Raw genomic sequence first — 21,729 nt, 5'->3', positions numbered from 1 at the left:
AAAATATATCGCACAAAAACAAGCATTGTTGCTTTGTTGTCAACATCGGTAGACTCGTCAACCTGGATTGCACAGCACGGTGACTCATTAATCCTCTCTAAAAATTGTGCCTCAATAGCCTCTGCTATTTCATCAAGTCGTCTAGTTATGGCGCTAGCCAAAAGAGGAACACGTGCCACCTTTTGAACTGCAGCCTCTCTTAAAAGTTCATGACAAATGTCCTTAGCAGCAGGCAGGATCAACTCTTCACCAATAGTAAAGGGCTTCTTAGCTTTAGCAATGCGGTTAGCCACTAAGAATGATGCTCTCAGTGCAGACATATTTGATGAAGCGGTGGCCTTCAGTAATTACTTCTGTCTTTGTGTTCACGATTTTTTCTTTTGAAAAACTCCAAAAGCTTGTCTTTTAATGCAGGGTGATTGGTCTCCATGTGGCAAAGCAGTTTTGAAGCTTTCATGGCTTCGTTGGATAGCCAGTCACCACATATTATACAAAGCGGGCTTGGAGAATGTGAATCACCTGTTGCAATGAACCTGCAATTTAAGTAGGACTCTTGGTATTTTCTTTTACATACAGCTTTCTTTTGGTTGGCAGTCTTAGAGTCTTCTGCTGTCTCATCATTGGGTCTTTCTGCCTTTGCAAAGAAGCTCTCCTGTGATGTCTGTTTTTTACTCATTTTGGCTAAGGTTAGCTTGTGAGCTTACCAAAACTGTGACTGAGACAAGTGTGCAGTGCAGGAAAGAGGCGCGGACAGAAGTGGTAAATCAAATAATGGGCGGGCCACGCACGGACTAAAATAAGTGTCAGATTCTGACTTTAAGCCTGCCACCAGATGCAGCTGTACAATTCAAGTACATCAACTCACTTGCCACTATAAAGCCTGCCACCAGATGCAGCTTAATTGTCACTTGCCACTCATTGATAGGGTTTTGATATGAGTCTGCAAGCAACTGATTTATTATTATGGTCTCTGTGCAGTCAAACCTCTCTGCTAATGATAATCTGTATTTGCAGCCGCTCCCCAGCGATATCATCACCGCCTCAGCTCCACCTCAGATCATCGCGCATTAAGGAGCGCGCAACCTAGATCCCTCGCATGCGCAGTTCACAGTAGGGTTCGCGCTCCTATCAGAATCTAATGCCGCCACTGATCTGACAGGAGGTGGAGCTCAGGCGGTAATGCAAGCAATAGAGAGCGGCTGTAAATACAGATGAAGCTTCGCTTGCTGGCCTGCCACTCACCTCCTGCTGTGCGGCCCAGTTCCTAACAGGCCACGGATCAGTACCAGTCCATGCCTGGGGCTTGGGGACCCCTGTACTACTAGATTCTGGCATCCCCAAAGGGCTCAAGATACTATAACTGGGGCTAGATAAAACCTGCAGCAGCCAGTTGAGGCATCCTGAACCTTAAACATCTTTAGAGAAGAAAATTCCACAACTTTCTTTGTTAACCTGTTCCAGGCACTAAAATAACCTAAGATCACAAGACTTTTGACAAAAATGTAGGGAGAAAATACTTAAAGTGAATTCAAACATTTTTATTCCTTTATAGCAAAACTCACAGCCCAGTTGTATATTGAAAATTACCACAATAAATATGTAACAAGCACTGGTTCAAGCACTGCCTTTGCAAAGAAACACCAAAGGAGATGGGAATTCCGTTATTCTGAATACAAAGGAACAACAACAAAATAAGCTTACACGATTACTGGCATCAAGAAAGTACTTATTTATTAAGCAGGTCATTGTATCATACATACACATAACCTCTGCCTTAAAAAGAAACAGAGAAGAGATACTTATCACAATGTTATTATCCAGTATTTAGACTTCACAAAGGTCTATCACTGAAAGTACCTTATACTAAAGGAGAATGAAGGATGAAAAAATTGAGGGGTTGAAGAATTAGAACTAGTTAGTTCTTTGTTTTATTCCTAAATTAAGGCGTCTGCCTTGTTTGGTCACCCAACAGTCTTTGCTTTCCTGGATGTCTCAGTCAATGATGAAGAATTCCTGAGTATGTGCTCTACTTAATATCTTCAAGCCACATTCCCTTACATAGTACACCATCAACACAGCCTTCAGTCACAGCGAAGGAACATTATGCACTCCCCCTTGCCATCCCTATGGGATATTGGGCAATGCAGTGTTCATTCCTTTCTCTGCCAAGTGGAATGCCTTAGTAATATGCATCCACACCCTGCTGGCTTTGCAAGAAGTCAAACCCAGCATGAAGGATCCAGCTCAGATGCCCTATATAGAAACAAATAGAACTGTCACAAATCTCTAAAATGATCCCTAATCTTGCATAAAGCTAAAATGTACCATTTACTTAGATCAAAGAAACCTAACTTTTGGAAATAACTGCTTTTCTTAGTCTCGGATTATATTTGCAATGATGGCTACTGTTGATACACACTGACAACTGGTACTCAAACACAGTGTCCAGGACAGCCACAGCTGAACTCAGATTTTATAAAGCCAGGAGTATATGAGAGATACTCAGTCTTTGCTACTGTGATCTTAACTTCATTACCCTTTTTGACACCGTTGAAGACTAAATTTTACAAGATCTCTCATTATATCTCCTAAGAGGGGGACAGTATTGATGGCGCTTATTCTCACAGTGATAAATAACTCTGTATCTTTTTCAAGAGGGTAAGTGAAAAAAACGGGGAGGTGAGAAGATTGAAAAAGGAGGTAAGGTCCTGGTGTCCATGTCATCTTGTCTCTGAGGGCAAAGCCCCTTGAACTGGTCCAAAGAAAATTTGAATCCAAATTAGTAATAATGTACAGGCCTCACCATGTCACAAGAAAAAAATTTTTTTTCTGATCCCAACTTCAAAGCATAAAACTAATATCCCATTGGTATAATATATTTTGAAAGGCAATTAAGTATGTATACAGTAACACATTTATTTCTGGATTCTGGTACTAGCATACTTGGAAGTTTCAATTGTGGGCTTGCACAAGTCTCCCTAAAAGAGTTTTTATTTTTTAAAAAGTTCCTTTTAAAAAATTAAATTCCTGTCCCTTTGATCAAAACTAACTTCAAATAGAGGAGCAAGGAATTTTATAACAGCCCGAAGATTTTAATGATTTCCTTTGGATCACCTGGCATCAGAGTATACTGGCGTGGGTAAGGGAAACATATAACAGTATTAGTTATACAAGCAGACCATACCTATTTTTTGTTTAGAATCTTTTTTTTTTTTTTAAAATAAAATACTCTCACTTTTAAGTACAAATCGGGGAATAAAATAAGTTATCCCTACTTGGCTCTGGAGTGTACCAATTATACAGAAACAAGGAGTGTTTGAATCCCATATTTCATAAAAGTTATCACAAAGATGAATGCTAAGAAGAGATTCCTATTTCATTTTTATATTCCTATCTACTCTTTTACTAAATGTTTAATGCTAACATCTTGCGACATTTTTTAAGACAAAAGATTTTTTAATAAAAGGAGAGGAAAATAGGAAAAGAAAGACTATCTCGGGTAAAATCTTGTGCTAAGCACATAAAGGAATATAGTTCAAGTAGTTTTAATATGCTGTAAACCAACTTCTTTTTCAAATAAACTCTCTAACATGGAAGTTCATATTTTGGATAATATGGGTCTAACTTAACATCTCCACTCTTTTTTGAAACATACAAGCTAATATTTTAATATGTGAAAGCAAATTATGTGATCCATGAAAAATAAATCTAATCCATTAATTTATCTGCTTAATTCTTTCATATTTTATAAAATGATTCAGTCTTAATTTTATATTTCACTTCTAGCCATTTCATAGCTAAACTTTTTAGGAGAATACAAGTGACGAAGAACCAAGGAGAAAGGGAGGGGGGGGCAATACTTTTTACAACATCGAAATAAATCTTAATGTACTATGTTCCAGTCACTATTTTTTATTTTATTCTAAAACTCTGAAGTATAGTTCGAAGTTTTTTAAAGTACAGTTTTGTTTTTGCTTTTCGCATTCCTGCTATAAAAATCTGGTCCTGTGGGTTGAGAGTCCTGCACATTGCCTCATATCCCAAGATCACATCACTGCATATGGCAGCTATACTTCATTCTTGCTCCCACTACGTCATATGTCAATACTCAGACTTGAAAGCACTTTCCTATCACGCTGCTATTTTTCTAGCTCACATTCTTTAGTGAAACCTCAAATAACCAAATAAGTTCAACAAAAGTTTACTGAAGCTTATGAATAGAGTGTGGTTACCTTTTATTTTCTGCTGCCTAATAAGCTCTGAGAATAAATTAAAGTTAAAAGGAACAATTTGATGAATACATGAGTCAACCCCCTATAATTGAGAAATCGCTTGTAGAAAAAGAGTTCAACATATGAGGAAACGAAAGCCAATAGGGATAGAAGAGGAGAGAGTAAGGAGAGGAGCCACAGAAGGCAGATGGTAAAGGGAACATGGGAAATGGAAAACAGCCGGAGTATCAGTGTGATAAATTTAAGACACACACATCAAATAATGGGGAAGAAAAGAAGCAAGGCAGAAACTGAGGCAGTCTGAGGGGGAAGTAGGAAACTGAGGGGAGAGGACAAAATATAACACTGAAAAGAGATAAGGCGGAAGAAAAATTAGGTGTCTTATGCTGTAATCTAACACAGATTACAGATTAGTAATCTGGGCTTTTAAAACAATTTAGTAGGAGAAAAGAAACACAAATGAAGAAAACTGCAACATTACACGTATCTACAGTTACTGCAAAGGTATGCCTAAGCACTCTTGCACACTGTGGTTCTTCTTGAAATTCCAACTGATTTTTTTCTTAGAACCCCATATCATTCATTATAATGCTGTACACACAGGTACTTGATTAAAGCACATTAGTAAGAGTTTATGAAAAATAGCTGACCACTGGACTTCCAGAAACAGGAGTCAGCCTCCTCTGGCCAATGGACAAGGGTCATACGAGCGCTGGTTGCTGCCTGCCAGCATGCACCCACTCCTTGCTACTTCTTGAGTTGGCCCCCACCACCTCACTCCCTCAGTAAAATGATCTCTTCCATCTGCAAAAGAAATTAAAAGGCACGGGATACTGGCACCTTTCCTTTTAAGAGTTCCTTAACTTTGCTCTACACAGACTTACACTTGAAACAAAGTAAATCCATTCTCCCAGTCCCTTTGTTGCAAAGATACCTTTGTCTCCTAGACAATTCAAATTGCAAACAGCAAGAGGCTTTGGTTTAGAGAAGATATTCTCCAATACTATGATATCCTTACTTTATACTAATACCTAATCAGCATTTATTCAGTCTAAAGATCAACTATGAACAAAGTGAAAAATAGGTTTAACTGTAAGCTAAAATAACATAAAGAGATGGAGGCTTTCAAATGCTCTAAACTAATCATCAGGAAAAAGGAAAACACAACTTGAGAAAATAGAATTTACCAAAAAAAAAAAAAAAAAAAAAAAGGAAGCCCCTAAATCGAATACTCTTAAATCTTAAAGAAATGTATATTGCTCATTTATAGAATACAAATACTAGATTTTACCTAGAAAAAGTCAACTTTTTAAAAACGATGCCATCCCATTTCTCTCAATACAGAGATGCTCCCATGCCTGCCAGAAGGGTTCCAAAAGGTTCAGAAGAACCCTCCCAATCACTCTCTTACATAAATCCTCAAGCCCAGCCAAACTATCCTCAAAATGAGTCTTGAACTTCATCACCTACATACAATTTGCTCACATTGTTCCTTCTCTCTCACTACTCAGTCTCCACGAGATGGACAAAGCAGAATCCTACCTATTTCTTCAAGGTACAGGTAAATTTCCTTTTCTCTTTTTAGACTGCTGTGCCTCACAGAGATCATTCTCTCCCTTGATTACCAAACAACTAGTTTCTATACCATGTATTGAATATTTAGTGTCTGAAGAGCATATATTTTTGTAGTTGGAGTAATTAATGTTCTTGTTTAACATTATCATGTTCACACATTCTCAAAGCCAAGAAAAGATTCTTACACCTCTGAAATTTAATCAATTTCAGTATTATTTTGTATTTTTGCCCACACCTCCCCTCTGGGATAGCTTTTCTTCTTGTTGAGTGTACCTTTTAGTTAGTATTTCTTCTGGGGAGGTTAGGTGTATGGTTAAACACTCGTATATTTGAAATGTTCTTAATTTTGCTCTCATCCTGGAATAATAGTTTAGCAGAGCACAAAATTCTATATACCATTATTTTTTTCTCAGAACTTTGAAGTTATTAGTTCACTGTCTTCTGGCATCTATGTTGCCAATGAGAAGTCCAGTATAGGTTTAACTGTAATTCCTTTAAGTAAAGCCTTTTTCTCCCAATTGTTTTCATATTTTCTCTTTTGTTTGATGTAGTTCTACTACATTGTTTCTAGGTGTGGATTTACCTTTATTTATCCTGTTAAGTACCTGGGTGCACTTTTGATTTGATGACTCATGGCTTTCATCAATTCGGGAAAATTTAAGATATTATCTCCTCTGCTCTTTGAGCATCCCAAATATATTTATTTTACAACCTTGGTCAAAGTTGCTTAGTAGTGAATTCATGTTCTAATTTTTTTTTTTTTGGCAGGTAGGGGAGTTTTTTTTAACATGTTCTTTTGGCAATTAGGTTTGCAGGCTCATTTTTTAATGGGAGTATTTTTTATTCTGTTTTAACCTGGTTTTTCTTTCTTCCCGTCTTCTGACAATTGTTTTTGTAGTTGCTCGCACTTGCTCCCTCTCCCAGCTGGATTTTGTACAAATTCTTAGCTCTATAACAGTCCAGATAATAATATTGTAAAACTTCAGCTCTATGGTGATATTAGGGGTATTACGGAACCAGCAGACAAAATGACTCAGTTTCTGGTCCCTAAACTGGGTTTTTATCCTACTTTCTCTCTTTGGCTCACAGCTTTCAGTAACACTATGGTCCCCCAAAGTTGGCAGAGCTGGCAACTTTTTAGCCTCCAGTCACAATAATGGGAATCAGGCTGGAGGAAGGGTTCTCCTCACTCCATTCCTCTCTTTAAGCAATGAGCCGGGCTCCGTTCCCCACCTCCCAAGGAGCAGTGCAGCAACTTTCTGCTTCTGGCCAGGAGCTTGGCAGGCTCACAATTCCAGTCCTACCTACAACTTTCTATTTCCGATCACTTTCTGGTCGTCTGAGATGTTTGCTTTGATTTTGAGTCAGCTATGTCATTTTCGCTTTCTCTTTTATTTTCCGTCATTGCCATGTGGAGGATGGTGCTGAAACAAGACCTTTGGCGCAATCCTGACCAGAACTCTCCTGTGTCTCTTGTCTGAACCTGAGTGCCCAGTGTGGTGCCAAATACAGAATAATTCTAGATAAGTAACTTGCACACAAAAAGTGCAAGTAAATGTGCATATGCGAAAACATGTCAATGGAATCTTGAATCACAATAAAAGAGCATTAACACATTCATAAACAATCACAGTGGCATATATGTGTTCTTTGCCCTGATTAAAAATAACCATACTGTGCATGTCAACCACATGAATGTGATAACTGCTTGTGTAATTCATAACGAGCTTGAAAGGGTTATAATTTTAAGACAATGAGTGAGTTAATTGGTATAAAACACTCACCACAGTGCCTGATCTATCTCTTCCTGAATCCCTTTGTTCTCTACATACAATGTATTACTGGTGATATAATTTTAAGAAAAATGTATCTTGAATCAGAAACTGAAATTAACATGAATCAATCCAAATCCCTTTTTAATTTAGCACATCATTCTCTGAAGTAACCTATCCCAAGAAGCATTTTTGTAGGAGGTATATACTGCAAGGAAGAATAGAGGGTATTCCAAAGCACATCATGAAGCAACAGGATACAATATATCTACAAAGTGTACTATAATAATCACAAAAAAGAGAGTTATAATCCCCAGAAATTCTCAAAAAGAAAAAAAAGAAAAAAGAAAAAGAGGGGAAGAAAGAAAGAAAAAGAAAAGGTCAAAGAATAAAAAAATCCATCAAGGGTCTTTAGCACTGGCCAAGAGTAAATGGTCTTTGATTTTGGAAAAGGCTTCAATTTATTTTACACTGAAATATTCTTGGAATGGAGAAAGTAAATTCATTAGGTTATTGATTTCAAAAGAAATAATGCTTAAGAACAGCCAATTGCTTTTGATTTAATTCTCTGTCCATCACAGAACCTCTTTGATTTATAATTTTACCTTCCAGGAGAATAAACACAGCAAACGGAAGTGTATTGTTCTGTTTTGAGCTAGTTTTGTTCCCACCATAACATAAAAAATTGACATTATACTTTACAAGTAAGTCTCCAGTTACTTCTGGCTAAACTGATAAGTGTCCTTCCACCAGCAAAGCTGAAAGCCTGAGGTTACGGCACCAAAGTACAAACATCTCTATTTTGTTTAAAACTCTGTACATTCAATGATTAATAATTTCTGCACAACTACACTAAATCATCAAATCTTTATATCGTTCAGTTTACAGTTGGAAGTTACCTTAGTGATCATCTCTTTTACAGAATCCCTAATCTCATGGCTGTTACCTGTTACCTGATGAGCCTGCTGATGCCAGAATTTCCTGGAAGGCCCATTAAAACACAGGTTGCTGGCTCTTCCCCTTCCCAACTCCTCACCAGATCCCAATTTAGTAGTTTCAGGCTAGGGCCCTGGAATTTTTTTTTTTTTTTTTAAACATCTTTATTGGAGTATAATTGCTTTACAATGGTGTGTTAGTTTCTACTTTATAACAAAGTGAATCAGTTATACATATATATGTATTCCCATATCTCTTCCCTCTTGCATCTCCCTCCCTCCCACCCTCCCCATCCCACCCCTCTAGGTGGTCACAAAGCACCGAGCTGATCTCCCTGTGCTATGCGGTTGCTTCCCACTAGCTATCTATTTTACATTTGGTAGTGTATATATGTCCATGCCACTCTCTCACTTTGTCACAGCTTACCCTTCCTCCTCCCCATATCCTCAAGTCCATTCTCTAGTAGGTCTGTGTCTTTATTCCCGTCTTACCACTAGGTTCTTCATGACTTTTTTTTTTTCCCCTTAGATTCCATATATATGTGTTAGCATACTGTATTTGTTTTTCTCTTTCTGACTTACTTCACTCTGTATGACAGACTCTAACTCCATCCACCTCACTACAAATAACTCCATTTCGTTTCTTTTTATGGCTGAGTAATATTCCATTGTATATATGTGCCACATCTTCTTTATCCATTCATCTGATGATGGACACTTAGGTTGCTTCCATGTTAGGGCCCTGGAATTTACATTTCTAACAAGCTCCCAGATGAGGCTGAAGCTGCTAGTTGAGGAACCAACTTTGAGAACCACTGTTCTAGCTTGTTTCCCTTTTTACTGTATCCTACAGAGTTAATTGGACGAATTCTCCTCACAGCAGACATTCATGTAATACCTAGAGCTCTCTTACTAAAGCTACTCAGTTTAATGTTAGCCCCTCTATAAATTAGATTCCTCATTTATTCTGACCTCATCTCTTGTCCAACCTAGCAAACCCTTTCACAATTCTTGCCACTTCTGTTCTCCCTCCGCTAGAAGGCTCTCCTTTTCTGCCAATAAATTTTCACTATTTTCTGAATCAATCCTTATTTATTCAGTCACTGATTCAATAAGCATTTATGAAGTACCTGCAATACGTTAGTTACATGCTTGGTGCTGTGAAAAATACTGAGGTCAAAACCTTCCATAATTAACCTTGAATCAACTCCAAACACCCCCATGACTCTATATCTATCTTAGAGATTAAATTGTTTAAACAATCAAGAACTACCGAACACCCCCTCCCCCCAAACATTTCAAACTGGTTTTTCTAGGAGTGGAAATGGATATACAGTGAACCTATTATATTCTCTTTCCTGGTCCTCTTATAAGCTGGAATACATTTTAGAAAGTTCTAAAAAGAGTTAAGGTTTAATAAAAGATGCCATTATGTATAAGCTGAATAGATTTGCAATATCTTCCTCTCATGTAGTAGGTTTTAAAAAAGTAATTGCTAGTAATTATAAGTGGATGCTTGGTATTCTTTCCAGACAGAAGGAAACTGAAATATTTGAGGGCAGGAAAATAAAACTTAAATCTTAGTATCTCTGGAGTTTCACAGAGCACATAACAGAGGCTCAGAAGTTAGACAAAAGGATGAAACCAGGCAACACGTGTTAAATTTCTCAGGTAAAATATTTTTATAGATAACGCTATAGCAATACATATTAAATGGTAACATTTTACTCACTCTTTTGAATCAAATATTTTTAAAATCCTCAGAATCCTATGAGTACATTTTAAAATTTGCTTTTACTCATGCTTACTTAATTTTTAAATAATATTTATTCATATTCTAGTTCAAATCTGAATGAAGCCATACAAGTTATACAAAACTAATAACCCTATGGAATAAATGGAATTATTAATGCTAAAAGAAGCTTTCACAGAGACCCAATTAAATCAATGTTATAATTCTATTAAAGCATGACAGAAGAGTCCATGTAAGTGCAATAAAGTTTAATGGAAATTCAGTCTGATACTAAGAATAAGTTAGAGTCTATGAAAGCATAAATTATAAATAAGAAATAGTCTTACAAGAAGTCTGTAATTCCTCAGAAATTAGCCAACATATACTTATAATCAAATTTATGCATTCAGTTTTCAGATAGCTACAGTGATGCTATATACTGCTTGTACAGTCTGCATTTGAAAAATGAAGTTATTCTTTAATTAGCTATTTCTATGCAAAAGTTAATGATGTTTGAAAATGAGTTTCGTTACATGATTCTGTAAATGTACTCTGTAATAACTAACATTACCACACAGCTGTATAAACATATTTACCATGACATATTCTTCTACCACAGGTGTATATTTTCCATTCTGAGCATTACTAATATGTATTTCATACTAGCCTGATTTGGAATTAACACTGAAGGGAAGAAATTTTTCTTAAATTATTTAACTACCAGTAAAATAAAATGTTAACCCAACAGAACACTTAATATGTCACAATCCATCTTATTTTTGCATCTTTTGTCCTCCAACTTGCTCCTAAAAGGGTTTATGGCAGCTATTTAATTTCTTTTTTATTTTATAGATATTAACAATAAAATCCTCATCTGAAAAGTCAATGAGACTTTTCAATCCTCATTGAAAAGTCAATAAAATCCTCAAAATAAATTAGGATTTGCATTTACCGGCAAACATCACTTGCAGCATGAGTATACTTTATATTTTTCTAGTAACATAGTAAAATATAGTTTAATAAGGTAAATAAAATATTCCAATAATATAATCAAATAAGTAGAAATCACTTTATTAGGACATGAGCCCCTGAATAAACTAAAGATAAATTACCCTTTCTAAATTTAACATAAAGTATCATATTAAGAGAAAAGATGTCAGAAATGAACTCTTAGCCTCTTTTGAACATCAAGAATGCTAGTGTTAATTGATAATGAGAAAGTCTAGAAATATGTTAGTATATAAATAACGTCTTTGGTATAGGTGAGAACAAATGGCTCAGTAATGACATCATGATGTAATAGACCAAAGGCTGAATGATCACTTAAGAGCAGAGGCTTAGGAAGTTCCCATAAATATATTTTGGAGATTACTTTTTAGTTTTGGAAAAATAAAATAGATGAAAAACCTCACATTGGCAGGTAATCAAACAGCTTCCATGTTTCAAGTGATTTCTAAAGGTGTCTAAGCCTTTACATAAAGGACATGAGAATATTTTTCAGCTGTGGTTGAACAACTATTAGTTTCATCCTCCCTGATTAGGGAAAGGTATAAGCAGACTACATTTCTTTTCCATAAAAGGAATCTGAATTGCAGGAGTACACAGCATATACGCTAGGTTTTATTTGATCTGAACACAAATTCTGAAGCAAACTAGGAAATTAAAAAATATATTTAAGCACTAATTTGATATTTATTCACTCTGTCTCCTTCTGAGGGAATATCCCAAAGTAAGTCTTCTAAAGAGAAATATCATATGATATCACTTATATGTAGAATCTAAAATATGACACAAATGAACTTATCTACGAAACAAAACAGACTCACAGACATAAAGAACAGACTTGTGGTTGCCAAGGGGGCTGGAGGGTAAGGAAGGGATGGACTTGGGGTATGGGATTAGTAGATGCAAACTATTATACATAGAATGGATAAACAACAAGGTCCTACTGTTTACTGTATAGCACAGGGAACTATATTCAAAATCCTGTGATAAACCATAGTGGAAAAGAATACAAAAAGGAATGCGTGTGTGTATGTGTGCGTATGAAACTGAATCACTTTTCTGTACAGCAGAAATTAACACAATATTGTAAATCAACTATGCTTCAATAAAATATGTCTAAAACGAAAAGTAAAACAAAAACACAAGAATAGATCTCTTCCCTAGCGTCTGAGCAACCTTCTCAGAGCCTGGGGATGTCTTTGGTATCTGATAAATCAAGGATTTAGAGTACTAACGTTCGGTATACTTAGAAGGTAATGTCAAATATGCCTGGCACCTTCTAATTTTACATAGTGTAGATTAAGGTCACACTACACCTCAGGTTTCTAAACAGTGATCACAAAGGCAGTCTAAATAACACGAGCTCTTCAAAACCAGCTTACAGAGTTTTTTGTTTTCTCACTCATTCTAAAGGGAAAAACACAACTTACGCAACTTGATATAAGAAAACCTATGTTCCAAATTCTTCACATTATTATATGAGTAGATATATTTAAATATACAACTTTACATATTAAAACTTACTTTTTACAATTAATGCTTACTTAGACATACCAAAATATTCACCCATTTCTTTGCTCATATTGATTCTTGCATCTCATGCCTTCCATCTGGGTTCACTTTCTTTCTAGCTGAAGCATATGCTTTTGCAGCTCTTTTGGCAAAAATCTATTAATAGTATACATCCTCAGTCTCTGCAGGTTCCAAAATACCTTCTTTTCACTTTCACTCTTAAGTTATTCCCCTCAGTACTTTGAAGATATTTTTCCACAGCCTTCTGGCATCTGTTAAGAAGTCTGGGGTCAATCTTAATTTTCATTCTTGGTACAAAACCTATTTGTCTCTAGTCACTGTTAATACTTTCTCTTTTTCTTATAGATGACTATTTCATACTTTTTCTTGGCTCTTCAACCCTCTGACAAATCCTTCTCTATCTTCACGTTGGGTTCGTGACCTGGGTATCTATTTCACTACACAAGCAATCAGAAGATATCTTCCACAACTGCAAACCATCACAGCTATTCACCTACCAGCACCTGTACACAAATTTGTTTTCTGCCATCTTGCCTGTTTCTTGAGATAAACTGTTCTCATTTCTAAGGCTAACCCCTACACTTATGTATTAGATTCCATTCCCTTTCACCTACTAAAGAACACTGTCAAGCAATTCTCTGAATAGGCAGAGCACAGAGGTTTTTAGGGCAGGGAAAATACTCTGTATAATACTATAATGATGAATACATGTCATTATACATTTGTCCAAACCCACAGAATGTACAACACCAAGAGTGAACTGTAACGTAAACTCTGGACTTAAGGTGATTATGATGTGTCAGTGTAGGTCCATCAATTGTAACAAATGTACCACGCTGGTAGGGGGGATACTGATAGTGGAGGAAGCTAAGCATGTGTGGGGTGGAAGGGGGTATATGGTAAATCCCTGTGCCTTCCTCTCAACTTTGCTGTTAATTAAAATTGCTCTAGAAAAAAGTCTGTTTTTTTAAAAAGTAGGTTCTGGGTTATTTTGGTTGTTGCTATTTTCATTTAAAGCTTAACTACAAGCAAGGTTCAGTCTTTCAGACTATCCAGTTATATATCACCCAGTTTGCAAATCTGTTGAGGGTCACTACTTTCCCATATTCTGACTAATCCATTACTCCATAGGATCTCCAACAGAACAAAGAAAACAGAAGTACCGAAAATCAACAAATTAAGTGTGTAGTAAAGTCAAAACCGCTCATCAACTGGATTTTCTTTTGTATGTATCTCATCTACTGATATAGATAATAATCCAAATTAACTGTATCACGTAAATTTGTATGTATGACATAAATGTTTCACATATATTATCTCATTTAATCCTCATTCTTAACCTGTAGAGGCAAGTACTATGATTAACCTCATTTTATCAATGAGAAAACTAAGGCTTACAAAAATTGTCCCAAGTTATTTGATGAAAAAGTGGCAGAACTGATCACCAAACCTAGGCAGTTTGAATCCAGAGCCTAAACTCTTAACCATTGTACTATCAAGTCTCAATTCTCAGGATTAATGTTAATAAGGAAATGTACACTATCCAATGCATGAATCCTATGAGGATTTTAGGAACTAAACTACCTTGAATTTTACTTATTTTAATTAATCTTACTACCTAATTACAGAGCACATATTATACTTTTTAATTAAACTTTATAATAAAATTATTTGAACTCTTGAAATCAGAAACCTTTGAGGGTGTTAAAAACAAACCACTGTTTTTTGAGAATTTTTATTAAGGCAACAGCTATATATAGTACTTAACATTAAGTTTCCTCTTGCTTTAGTTAAGTAATCTCATTCCTTCAAGCCAGATAATATAAAATAAGGCCCTCACCCTTTGCAATGAACACATAATTAAAATGGAGATTTTATTTTGCATACTCGGTCCACGTAAAAGTTGGCATTCAATGCTCATAATTACTCTCAACCATTTATTTAATTACTATTAACCATTTCACCAACTTGGAAATCACACATGATAATTCATCAGTTTAGAAGACGTTCTAACTTTCTCAGGCAGATACTGAAAGCAAAGAACTTTATAAAACTGTTTTAAATTTCCTCTTAGCATTAGAATCTGAGACTCTATTTTGTTGATTTCTCCCCTAAAATCAGCAGGTTGAAAATTTTGGGAGACAGCACAATGACATGGAAAGATTGTGTTTTTAAACATAATTTTTGTGAACTTTGGTTTTCTCATGGCTTTATTGTAGGAATGAACTGAAAAAGGCTATATTCATACAAAGTGTTACTTTATATAGAAGCTGCTTAAAAAAGTATTTACAATTTATTTTCTAAAAAGACATTTAAATCTTTTCTCCAGAAACATTAAAGATTAAACAACACAAAAGTGAAACTAACTTAATATTAGGTGCGTGCTTAGAAAAACCAGATCCGGGCCCAGGTACACTAACTAGATAATTTAATTTAAACTAGTCAAAAGCTGAGCTCAGATATATAAGAGATAGATGTAATGGAATGAAAGTAATGTAATACAACCAAACCCTGATGCCACCTTACACGTTATCTATTAAAAATGAAAACCATACCTTCCGCAGTGAGCTGTTGTTCTGCTGTGTGGGTCATATGAGATGATGCATTTGAAAATGTTTTAAACCGTGAGGCATTTTTAACTGAAAAAGATTATTATTGCTATGATGCATTTGAAAATGTTTTAAACCATTAGGCATTTTTTAATTGAAAAAGATTATTATTGCTATCATTAAACTAAAAATTCAGCAGGAAGGGTTTCAAGAGTTATAAATTATCTAAGAATTTTCCATTTGTTTTTCAACAGAATCACTTTCACACTTTAAAGAACACTCTATGCCACACTTTTAAAAACAAAGTTGAAACTTTAAGAACTGTGTTTCTTCCCCTGCTGTATGACCTCAGTCTTTAAAAAAATAATTCTCTTTACCACCTCTGAAAAAGAAATTTTGATACTGGCCTAAACTATTATAATACATCACCTAGTGTGGACTTTTTCCATTCAAAACAATGTTTATGTCCCTGCAGTTAAATTTCTTCCATATACTATAAGCTACAATCCCTGAGAAAGTAACCAGAACTTTACAAATAAGAGGATTTAATAAGAAAGCTTATGTTTTTTTCTCAAAGAACATGGCTAGTGAAAATCAGATGTCAACAATTCATCTGCAGGACATCAAGACACAAAGCAGAAAAAAAATGACAGCAAAAATGCACTACTGACTCTGAAGATTTAAGACTTGGATTGAAAAAGATACATTCTTATGATTCAGATTAGATATAGAATTTTTTTGAAAGTAAGTCCAAAATGGCATACTCTTGTTTTTAAGGCATGTGTAGTTTAACTAAAACCCTCAAATACTTTAGCCTCTGAAAATACAGCAGAGTAAATATAATAAAACTGGTATGTATTTTAAAAATATAAACCATTCAAATGAAAGTGAAAGCTACAGATGTTAAGAAATGTTTCCTTAAGGGAATGGGGCCTACCTCATTATTTCTGGATTTAACTAAAACTACTAGGTGCAAAGTTAAATTATTCATGACAGGATCACTGAATTGCCTCCTAGAAAGTTTAATAAAGCATCCTAGAAATACAGACCAACTCCCCATAAATTTAAGTGACAAATGCTTTTTCAGAAATACACAAAACTAGATGTTAACAATATTTTAATTATTTTAAAAACAATTTTATGTTATTTTTAAACTTTATTGAAATATAATTTACACACAACAAAATGTACAGATTTTAAGTATACAGTTCAACGAGTTTTGACAAATGGATAGATACATCCATGTAACAACAAACCCAATCAAGCTACAGCATATTTCCACCACCACAGAAAGTTTTCTTGTACCATATTATAGCCCATCTCCCCAGCGTGTCCCACCCTAGGCTACCAATGACCTAATTTCTGTACTCATACACTACTTTTGCCTGTTCTAGAACGTTGTAAATGGAACCATATATTATGTACTCTTTTCTGCCAAGTCTCTTTTACTCAGCATATGTCTGTGAGATTCATCCATAATGTTGCATGAATTAGTCTTCTGTTCATTTTTATTGCCGAGGAGTATTCCACTGAATAACTATACTGCAATTTATTTATCCATTCCCTTACGGATAGACATCTAGGTTGTTTCCAGTTTTTGTCTATCATGAATAAAGCTGATATGAACATTCATGAATAAGTCTTTTTGTGGGCATATGTGTTCATCTTTTCTTTAGGGTAAATATGAAGGTATGGAATTGCTGGGTCGTAAGGTACATGTATGTTTACTAAAAAACTGCCTAGGGCTTCCCTGGTGGCGCAGTGGTTGGGAATCTGCCTGCCAATGCAGGGGACACGGGTTCGAGCCCTGGTCTGGGAGGATCCCGCATGCAGCGGAGCAGCTGGGCCCGTGAGCCACAACTACTGAGCCTGCACGTCTGGAGCCTGTGCTCCGCAACGGGAGAGGCCGCGACAGTGAGAGGCCCGCGCACGGCGATGAGGAGTAGCCCCCGCTCGCCGCAACTGGAGAAAGCCCTCGCACAGAAACGAAGACCCAACACAGCCAAAAATAAATAAATTAATTAAAACAAAAAACAAAAAACAAAAAAAACTGCCTAACTGTTTTGCACGTGGTTAGGCCATTTTACACTCCCATGAGAAATGTTCTATTTGTTCTGCTTTCTCTCCAATACTTGTTATTCTAAGTCTTTTTAATTTAAGCCACTCTGGTGGTTGTAAGTAGTATCTCACTGTGGGTTTTAAATAATTGAAGTGTTTTTTCCAATCTTTGTCCATTTAAAAAATTGTCTGCCTTATTGTTGTGTTGTAAGAGTTCTTTAAAATATTCTAGATACACATCCTTTTTCAGGCACTGTGTTACAAATGTTTTGTCCTACTTTGTATCTTGCTTATTCATTTTTAAAATGGTTTCTTTTGAAGAGCAAAAATTTGTAATTATCTTGAAATCCAATTTATCAAAATATTTTTTTAATCTTATGAAAAGTGCCTTTTTTGGTCCTAAGAAATTGCTGTGGTCTGAATGTATCCCCCCAAAATTTGTATGTTAAATCCTAATGCCCAACATAAGGGTATTAGGAGGTGGGACTCTTAGGAGGTGATTAGGTCATATGGGCAGAGCTCTCATGAATGGGATTAGTGCCCTTATAAAAGGGGCTCCAGAGATATTCCAAGCCCTTCCCACCATGTGAGGATACAGGAGAAGGCTATAACCTGAAAGAGGGCCCTCACGTGACCATGCTGGCACACTCATCTCAGACTTATAGCCACCAGAACTGTGAGAACTACATTTCTGTTGTTTATAAGCTACCCAATCTATGGGTTTTTTTGTTTGTTTTGTTTTGTTTCTTTACAGCAGCCTGAATGAACTAAGACAAATCTTTGCCTACCCTAAGGCCACAAAGATTTTCTGTTTTCTTGTAAAATTTTTGGTTTTAGGTTTTACAACATTTAGGTCTATGATTTATTTTTTGGTAATTTTTTGATAACCAAGCATCTTATATTGAAAAGCCTGATTTTTACCTTAGCACCTTTGCTGAAGAATCAATTGGCCAAATATGCGTGGGTCTATACCTAGACTCCTTTCTGTCCCACTGATCCATTTGTCTATCAATAATGTTCTTTTAAAGAAGTAAATTGTACATTATATCCTCTATCTTGAAATAAGGAGTCTAGAACCAGGGTAACTGCTGATGCATTCCCAGCAACCCTTCATAAAGAAATAGTAACTCACAAATGGAAAAAAACGGCAAAAGTTTGATTTTCAGCATTCTTTAAAATGACTGGTTATTCTTAAGACAATAAGTATAAGCCAAGGTAATACTAAAATGTGTTGAATTAGTTTTGAGTTGATTGTTATTCAGTTAACTACTTGGATTTAATACAGCAGGGGGTGAGGGGTTGCTATATAAAACGTCACCAATAAGCCTTTCAGAATTGCCCCATTATGCTTCAGTTGGCCTTCAACTGGATCATGCTTCCTTAGCCTCATCCCTGGTCAGCTGTTCCTAACCATAATCACCCAGCCCTGGCATCCTAGGTCGGCCTATTTGCCCATCACAATCAAGAGGTGTGAGTTCACTCCTTCTTAAGAGAGAAAACTGACCACCCTTTAGATTTTGAAATTCATCTACATTTCCACACATCCTTAGTTCCACCCCAAGAAGGAAGGAGAAGAAAAAAGAAAAGGTCCTACTCAGATGCTTATTTTTCTACCTATAACCTTAATTTTATCCTTTGGGTCAAATCGGCATCTTAGGTGGCATTCCTGAGATTCAGAAAACAAGAAATTGAAGTCCCCAGGAATTTTCAATATCATAAGTTATTCTGTACTTTTCATACCCTTATTTATGTTTGTAAATAACAAGTGACAGTAGTTATATATACAGTGAATAATTTTTCCATGATAGGGTTATACTACAAGTTTCAGAGGTTTTCTATATAACACAAGAGATTTAATAATAAAGGTGTGGTTTATTATTATTATCAACCAAAATATATTGTGACAAGATTATATACTTCAACAGCATATAAAAATGATCTGTACCTGATATAGACATCTAATAATAGAAAACATTAAATGAAGTGAACAGTAACACAAATGGCCAATAGAAATCACTTGAAAATTGAAAGGTAATACTACAAATATTCGATATATAAAAGTCACCATTTTTTAAGTGAAAATTTTAAAACGCACAAAACAGAGTCTTGATCTTTGTTTCATGACAAACACTCCAGGCATAGAAAATTTTCTTTCATTTTACATAGATGGTGTGATCTCCAAGTTGGGCATTCAGGTACATTTTGCTTCATTTAAGCTCATTTCTTTTTTGAACAATGAAATTATTTTGTCTGCTTGCCCTGTTTTTGGTTTTGCCATTAAAGTCAATAGTGCTTTGCTAGTTCAGATGATAGATCAGTTTCTGATTTCATGTTGGAGTATTACGTGGCCACATTCACATCTCTTTGCATTTGTTCTATTAAAGTATTTACAAATAATCATAGCCTGTGGCAAACACCGAACACTGGAAAGCTCTGAACAGTATTAGGTAGTATGGGAATTACAGAAGGTTTGGGTCTCCTAGCAGGTTAATAATATAACAGAAGCACATGTCCAAATTACCAATTTAAGAACTTATTTGCTGTCAAAACTTGTTATTTCTTGGGACGTCACTCACTGGAATCATACAAAGTGGACTATGTGAGAAAACTTATTAATACTTATTAAATAATTAATACTTAAATAAATAATTAATTAATTAATACTTATTAAAACTTATTTTGTCTGCAAGAATGACTAACAATTAGCAGTAGACAGGGCAAGGAATGCACACTAATACATGGCAACGGCCACAGGCAAGACTGATTGTGAATCCTCTTCTCCTACGTGCTCCTATCCAGGGTCTCAGAAATGTTCATCTTAACCCGTGACTCTCTTGTGTCAGTCTTTTCCGCTCTTGCTTTGGACTTGATATCAATGGATTCCTTTGAATCCACAATCTCTGCCTTGATAGCTAAACTTTAATTCTTACAGGAGCATCATTATACTTTCCCCATTTTCCTGATTTCTCCACCATTTGGAATCTGGGAAAAAGGAAGCAAATCCCACATGGAAATATTTCTCTTAGGTATCTTTATCTCCCTACCTATCCCCCCAGCTCCTCCCACCCCCCTTTGATTTTCTGCTCTTGGCTTTTGATCATACCATCTTCTATAACTTTGTGCCCCCCTACTTATCCCATTCCCTTCATTGCCGATTCTTAACATATTTGACTATTTATAAGTATATAAATATATAGTGTATAAATACATTTTCTATATTTACTCCTTCCGCTTTCTCATTTGCTTTTCACCCCTCAACACACGAAAACCTGGTTTCTACTTTCACCAGTCTGCAGAGTCTGGTCTTACCAGGTTGCTAATGACCTCAAATTGACAAATGAGATCTCTTTTCAGGCCTCATTCTATTTGACCTCTGTGTAGTATTTGATGTTAATAACTAGTCCCTCTTTCTCAAAACTCTCTCCTAACCTGGTTTCCTAAGTAGTATTCGATCCAGGTTTTTTTTTTATTAATATTGCATATTGTTTTTTGCCTTTCTGTTGGCTTTTTGTTCTGGCCTCCTCTTTAAATATAGGTGCTCTTCAAGGTTCTAAGTCCCAGCCCCCTCATCTAGAAACAGTCTTCCTGAGTCATTTTAGCCAGCTTTGACCTACATGCAGTTGACTCCCAAATGCTTATCTGCAGCCTCAGCCTCTCTCTTGACCTGCAGATACAAATTTCTGTCTACTTGGTATCTTTACCTGGAAATGGCAAAAGCACTTTAACTCAACAACACGACTAGAGATGTAGGAAGTTATCTTTGATTATTCTTTCCTTCACATCACATTTGGCTGGCCGTGAGGTCCTGTCTATCTATTCTACCTTCAAAATGTTTCTGGAATCATCTCACTCCACTCTCGCTCTCAAGTTTCTATGCCTCAGCTACACTTCATTCCTTGAATGAGCCATGCTTCTTTCTAATACAAGACCTTCACAGATGCTGTTCTCTCTTCCTGAAAAAAAAGTGTTTTCCCCTCCCCTCTTCCTCACTTTGCTAATTCCTAGTGTTAAGGGTTGAATTGTGTCCCCCCCAGAATTCATATGTTGAGGTCCTAAGCCCCAGTACCTCAGAATGGGACCTCATTGGTAAACGATGAAGAGTAATTTGTTAAGATGAGGTCATACTGGAGTAGGGTGGGACCCTCCAATATGACTGGTGTCCTTACAGAAAAAGGAAGTTTGGACACAGACATGCACACAGGGAGAATGCCATGTGAAGATGAAGGCAAAGATCAGGGTGATGTGTCTACGAAGCAAGGAACACTAAAGACTGCCAGCAAATCACCAGAAGCTAGGACAGAGGCATGGGACAGATTCGCCCTCAAAGTCCTCAGATGC

General features: G+C 36.0%; 1 protein-coding gene and 1 long non-coding RNA gene across 7 annotated transcripts in view; both read right to left on the bottom strand.

The window, feature by feature from the left end:
- The window catches only part of DISP1 (dispatched RND transporter family member 1), a 228,287-nt gene that overhangs the window by 77,249 nt on the left and 129,309 nt on the right, over positions 1 to 21,729 (bottom strand). The gene's annotated exons all lie outside the window — the stretch shown is intronic.
- Positions 8,658 to 20,009, bottom strand: LOC309627867. Its single transcript, XR_014244001.1, has 2 exons — positions 17,376 to 20,009; positions 8,658 to 17,060 (listed from the first exon to the last, which is right to left on the bottom strand). It is a non-coding gene; the product is annotated as an uncharacterized lncRNA (long non-coding RNA).

The sequence above is a fragment of the Balaenoptera borealis genome (genome assembly GCF_965194805.1).
Source record: "Balaenoptera borealis genome assembly, chromosome: 1".
Taxonomy (NCBI): Eukaryota; Metazoa; Chordata; class Mammalia; order Artiodactyla; family Balaenopteridae; genus Balaenoptera; species Balaenoptera borealis.
Note: the sequence above shows the minus strand (reverse complement) of the source record. Positions and strands in the feature narration are given on the sequence as shown.